This window comes from Prionailurus bengalensis, chromosome D2, assembly GCF_016509475.1.
Source record: "Prionailurus bengalensis isolate Pbe53 chromosome D2, Fcat_Pben_1.1_paternal_pri, whole genome shotgun sequence".
NCBI classification, from domain to species: domain Eukaryota; kingdom Metazoa; phylum Chordata; class Mammalia; order Carnivora; family Felidae; genus Prionailurus; species Prionailurus bengalensis.
The window spans coordinates 52,881,033-52,887,032 of record NC_057351.1 but is presented as its reverse complement, the minus strand read 5'-3'; positions in this window follow the sequence as shown (position 1 = coordinate 52,887,032).

Sequence of the window (6,000 nt, the reverse complement as noted above, 5' to 3'; positions counted from 1 at the left end):
GTTGGAAAACAGGGTGCCCGGTTTGTTTTATCCCCACCCCTTTATGAGCCTTGTTGAAAGGTCCTGTGTTGAACCTACCTTTGGCCATTGCGTCTCTTCATAATTATGCACAAGGCAAGGAAAAGCAACAACTGTAACTCGACACTTGGCAATTCAACTTGGCCACCTAAATAACTGCTAGCATGGGAATAAAACGCCCCGCAACAATGCAGACCCTATGGCTATTAGGGTGATTTACTCTGGACCACATGAAGTTCAGTGGCCGGGAAAGAGGGCCGAGCCTGAAATGGTCTTTCACACTCTGTCGTAAATTCAGATCATGGCTTCAAAGGTGGTGCCAAAGTATTGGTAACCCAAAGTCAAGGGGCCTAGGTTTTGTTTTCCAGGGCAAAGGGACATCATCAATGATGGGAGAGCTCTGTGGAGGTGACCCAGGGATGGGTTCCCAGCCACCTCTCCCCTCGCTGTGTCCCTTTGGCCGGAGGAAGGGGCATAAAAGGTGTCAGTGGCCCCAATGCTCGGTAAATCACTGGGTCTGAATCCAGCTGGGCTGGGTGATGGCCTTCAGGGCCCTTTCTCCTAGAGGCCAAGCCCTGCGGGCCCCATACTCAGTGACCCCATGGATGGGTCACCAGAAGTGTGAGACCAGACGACTTGCTCAGTCACCAGAAAGGACTTCTTCCAGGGTTAGGGAGAGGTGACAGGAGAAGAGTCCTCAATTCCCCAAAAGAAATGGCCTCGACTGTCTCTCTGGATGGGAATTTTATTTCACAGAGCTCTCAGGAAAACACCACATGCTCATACTGACAACTGCATATTCTCCAACATTCATTGAGTATAGGCTTTATGCCAGGAATAGTGCTACTGAAAAAAAATTTTTTTTTTTGTTTCAGAACCAAAAAGACCAATTGGACAAAGTAGATACACTTCATGTGAAACAGTTACTAAGGTCATTCATCAACAAGAGCTCCCATCTGTTAAGGGAAGGCTTTGCCCAGTATTGACTTCTAGAGGTAAATAGGGTTAGAACCGCCATTTTACAGGAAATTGAGGTCAAGACCTCACCACAATTTCACAGCTAGCTGCACCTAGGTGGGTACATGCTCTTTTATATGACATTGCTACATTTAATTTACATTTAAAAATTCAGATTTGGGAATGGTGCATTTACACTTAGGGAGCAGGTCATTTTAAGCATTAAAAAAACACTTGTTTTTATACACTTTTACACATTTTTCTACATTTTCTACATTTATTTTATTGGGTGCAGTAGAGAAACAAGTTGGCACAACTCCATCCTAAGATGGATATTTATTAAGTGGAGAAAGTTACCAACCAGAGTGACCCCAGGGTGACCGGGGGTTCAGGAGTCCTGGGGTCCAGTCCCACCATATCATTGGCTTGCTGTGTGATCTTAGCCATCTTCCTTTCCCTTTCTGTGCCTCAGCTCATCTTCTAAGATGAGGAAGCTTATATCTCAGACTCCCCCAAACCAGTCCTGGAGTTGGAGTTTGCATTGGTGCACTGGGAGGGGAATCTGCCACCTGACATCCCAACCTGAGAGGGTGAAGGTTTTTAGGACCCTTTATTCTTGCCTTACTGTGTTGGTCAAGCTAGATGTGCATTATCCTGGAACTGTAGAGAAGCCTCAAGTTTTATGTAGGACAAGCCTCCCCCACTGACACTGCCATAAAGACCCGGCCCAGGGATGACAAATAGATTTTATTTTGTTTGCATTATGTCAGTCAGGTCCCGTCAGAGGACAGAAATTGCATCAGTTATTTTAATAGAACTGAATATAAAGAATTGTTAATTAGGTAGCCAAAAGGGCAAATAAAAAAACTCTATGTATCAAGGGCAAATAAAGAATTCTATCAGCTATAGGAAACAGCTACCACCCCTACAGTCAGGGCCCAAAGGGAACTATTAAAACAGAGAAGCTCGGATGAGGAGACCATGGAAGCAAACCTCCGACCCTTGAGGAAGGGGCTGGCAGGCTGGGGCCCAAATCTCTCGAACACCTCCACACCCCACACTCAATGTGTCCCATCTGGAATTCTTTTATTTTTTAATTTTTTTAATGGTTGTTTATTTTCAAGAGAGAAAGTGACAGAGCATGAGCAGGTGGGGCAGAGAGACGCGGAAGAATCCAAAGAAGCTTCCAGGCTCTGAGCTGTCAGCACAGATCTGACACAGGGCTTGAATTCACGAACCGTGAGATCATGACCTAAGCTGAAGTCAGACACTTAACTGACTGAGCCACCCAGGCACTCCTTGAATTCATCTTCCCTCTTCCCCTGAGATTTACCATGGTCGGCCTTCTCTATCCTAGTGATTGTTACTTCCATTTCTAGTCATTTCAGAGAGCTCCTTCACTCTTGTTCTTCACATCCAGTTGATTAAGAATTCCTATGATTCAACTCCCTAGAGCTGCCTGCCTCTGTAGCCCTTCTCCCCAGGTACCTGAGAGCAGCCATTGTATCTCATGAAGACAACCAAATTCTCTTACAAACTCCTTTCCCTTCCCTTCTGCCTTGCTCCCTTTCAGTCCAGCCTTCAATGCCTAAAACCAATCTACATGTATTAAAGTTCCCTACTCAAGGGCTTCTTATTACTCATGTTCTAGAGCTGGAACTTTGGTGGGACACATATGGCTCTTCATCAACTGGAGGTAACGTCCTGATCTTCAGCTTTATCTAGTCACTCTCTGTGCTGCCTGCTGCCTGCTCCAGCCACACTGAACTATTTGTGCTTTCTAGGTCTTTCTAGTTCCTTCTAGCACTATTTTTTTCTGTTTGTACCTGGTAAGTCAGACCTATTTTTACAACTGTTTCTAGCTCCTCCTCTGTGTAGCCCTCTCAGATTCCCAACCTATTTGATCAGAGTTGATAAGTTCTTCCTTGAGGTGACTTCTGGCATCTTTTAAAACATCCCTCCCTGGAGATGTTATATTAAAATCACCAAAGTAGACTTCAAGACAAAGAATACTGCAAGGAAGACATTTCATGATAATAAAAGGGGCAATTCTTCAGAAGGTATAATAATCCTAAGCAGAGGGGCACCTGGGTGGCTCAGTTGGCTAAGCATCCAGACTCTTAATCTTCGCTCAGGTCATGATCTCATGGTTCACGACACTGAGCCCCAAGTCGGGCTCTATGCTGACAACAAGGAAACTGCTAGAGATTCTCTCTCTCCCTCTCTCTCTCTGCCCCTCCGCCACTCACGCTTGAGCACGCGCACGCTCTCTCTTTCTCAAAATAAGTAAACTGAAAAAAAATCCTGAGTGGGTATGAACCTAATAATAGAGCTTCAAAAATCATGAAGTAGAGGCACCTGCATGGCTCAGTCAGTTAAGCATCCGACTTCAGCTCAGGTCAAGATCTCACAGTTGGTGGGTTTGAGCCCAGCATTAGGCTCTGTGCTGACAACTCAGAGCGTAGAGCCTGCCTCAGATTCTATGTCTCCCTCTCTCTCTGACCCTCCCCTGCTGACACTGTCTGTCTGTCTGTCTGTCTGTCTCTCTCTCTCAAAAACAAATAAACATTTTTAAAAAGTCATGAAGCAAAACCAAAAGAGATAAAGGGGGAAATAGACAAGTCCACCACTGTAGTTAGAGATTTTGACACTCCTCTCTCAGAATTTCGTAGCGTAAGTAGGCAAAAAAGTCATAAAGGACACAGAAGACAGAAGCAACCACATCAAGTACTTTGACAACCAATTCGAAAATATTTGTGCAGCTTCTTATAAAACTAAACCCGCATCTACCCTTTGATCCAACAATTCCACTCCTAGGCATACGCAAGGTAAATGAAAATCTGTGACCACACAGACTTTGTTCACAAATGCTTACAGCTCTTTATTCAGCCCCAAACTGGAAACAGCCCAGAGGTCCATCAGCAGATGAACAGATAAACAAATTGTGATTCATCAATAACCTAGAATTTTACTCAGCAATAAAGAAGGACAAACTATGCATGCATCAACATGGATGACTTTTTTTTTTAAGATTTTATTTTTTTTTTTATTTAAAAAAAATTTTTTTTTCCAACGTTTTTATTTATTTTTGGGACAGAGAGAGACAGAGCATGAACGGGCAAGGGGCAGAGAGAGAGGGAGACACAGAATCGGAAACAGGCTCCAGGCTCTGAGCCATCAGCCCAGAGCCTGACGCGGGGCTCGAACTCACAGACCTGCGAGATCGTGACCTGGCTGAAGTCGGACGCTTAACCGACTGCGCCACCCAGGCGCCCCTAAGATTTTATTTTTAAACATTCTCTACACCCAACATGAGGCTGAAACTCACAACCCTGAGATCAAGAATCACATGCTCCACCGACTGAGCCAGTCAGGTGCCCCAACATGGATGACTGTTCAAAAACATTATACTGAGAAGGGGTGCCTGGGTGGCTCAGTTGGTTGAACGGTTTGTGGGTTCGAGCCCGGCGTCTGGCTCCACACTGATGGTGCAGAGCCTGCTTGGAATTCTCTCTCTCTTTATGCCCCTCCTCCACCCTCTCTCTCAAAATAAATAAATAAACTTTAAACAAAACAAAAGCATTATACTGAGCAAACGAAGTCAGATCTGAAAGAGCACATACTGCGTATCATTTACATGAAGTTCTAGAACAAACAAAACTAATCTACAGTGACAGAAAACATATTAGTGGTTGGCTGGAGGAGGTATGAACTCCAACAGACATGAGGAAACTTTCTAAGGTGATAGAAATATTGTACTTTTTTATTGTGATGGTGATTATGCAAATGTATACATCTGATAAAGCTAATCGAACTGTAGACTATAAAATATATGCAATTTACAGTATGTAAATTATACCTCAAAAAAAAAAAAAGAGGCTGGGAATATAAATGGTCCAGCCACTGCAGAAAACAGTATGGTGGTTCCTCAAGAAGTTAAACATGGAGTTATCATATGACCCAGCAATTCCACTCCTAGTTATGTTCCCAAAAGAACTGGAAACAGGTACTGAGACAGACACACGTACAGGCACATTCATTGCCTCGCTACTCGCAATAGCCAAGAGGTAGAAATGGCCCAAATGTCCATCAACAGATTGCAGTGATGGTTTCATGGGTGCCTATGAATGTCAAGATTGTTGCATTTTTATACGTTATATATGTGCCATTTATGGTATGTGAATGATTCTTCAATAAATCTGTCAAAATAATACAGGCATAACAAATTTTTGAAACCTGCCCAGAATCAGCATTTTTGTTCAGAATTTCTTGCAGCTGCTGTTTTCCTGGTCACTTCCTCTCCCTGCTGCATAGAGACTGGGATGGGGCTGGAATGGCTGTGGTCAGCAGGGCATCAGGCTCTATCCCATCCCCATGTGGCTCAATACAAGCTCCAGGGCCTTTTCAGCTCCCTCCCTCACAACTCCTCCCCCAGATTCCCTGAAAAGGCAAAGCCAACTCCCAACACCTACTGATGCCCCCACCTTTCTGCCCTTCTCAGTATGTGTCTCCAATTGTCCTCCACAGCTTATCAGTTGTCCCCAGGCAGCAGCTGGAGTGTCTGCAGTAGAGAACCCCTTCCCCTGCTCCAGGCCTTTCTCTCATCTTCCTAGGCTGAGGACAGCACCTCCAGGGCCCTTCCTGTTTCCTAAACCCCAACCCAGCCCCCTCTATCAGTTATTTCCGGGATGGGGATGCCCGCAGTTGTCCCTTGGAGGAGATTGAAACAGTTTGGCTCTGCATAAAGCTTCTATTTGCATTAAGGAGTTTGTCACACATGCTAATGAATGGTGAGCAGACATAGAGGTGGAAGAAGGGGGGTGGCTTCTAACGAATTCTTCCTGGCTGCTGGCTGATAAGATGCAGACAAACAGATGAGTGGGGCCTCTCCTATCTCCTGGACTTAGGCTAGTTCACCTTCCCCAGCAGCTAAGCCCCCAGGCCTGTGTGCTTCTGAGGACCCCCTGGGCCAGAACAAGGCAGGGGCGGATGTGCTGGCCCAATGAGGGTGGTCAGCTGGAGGGT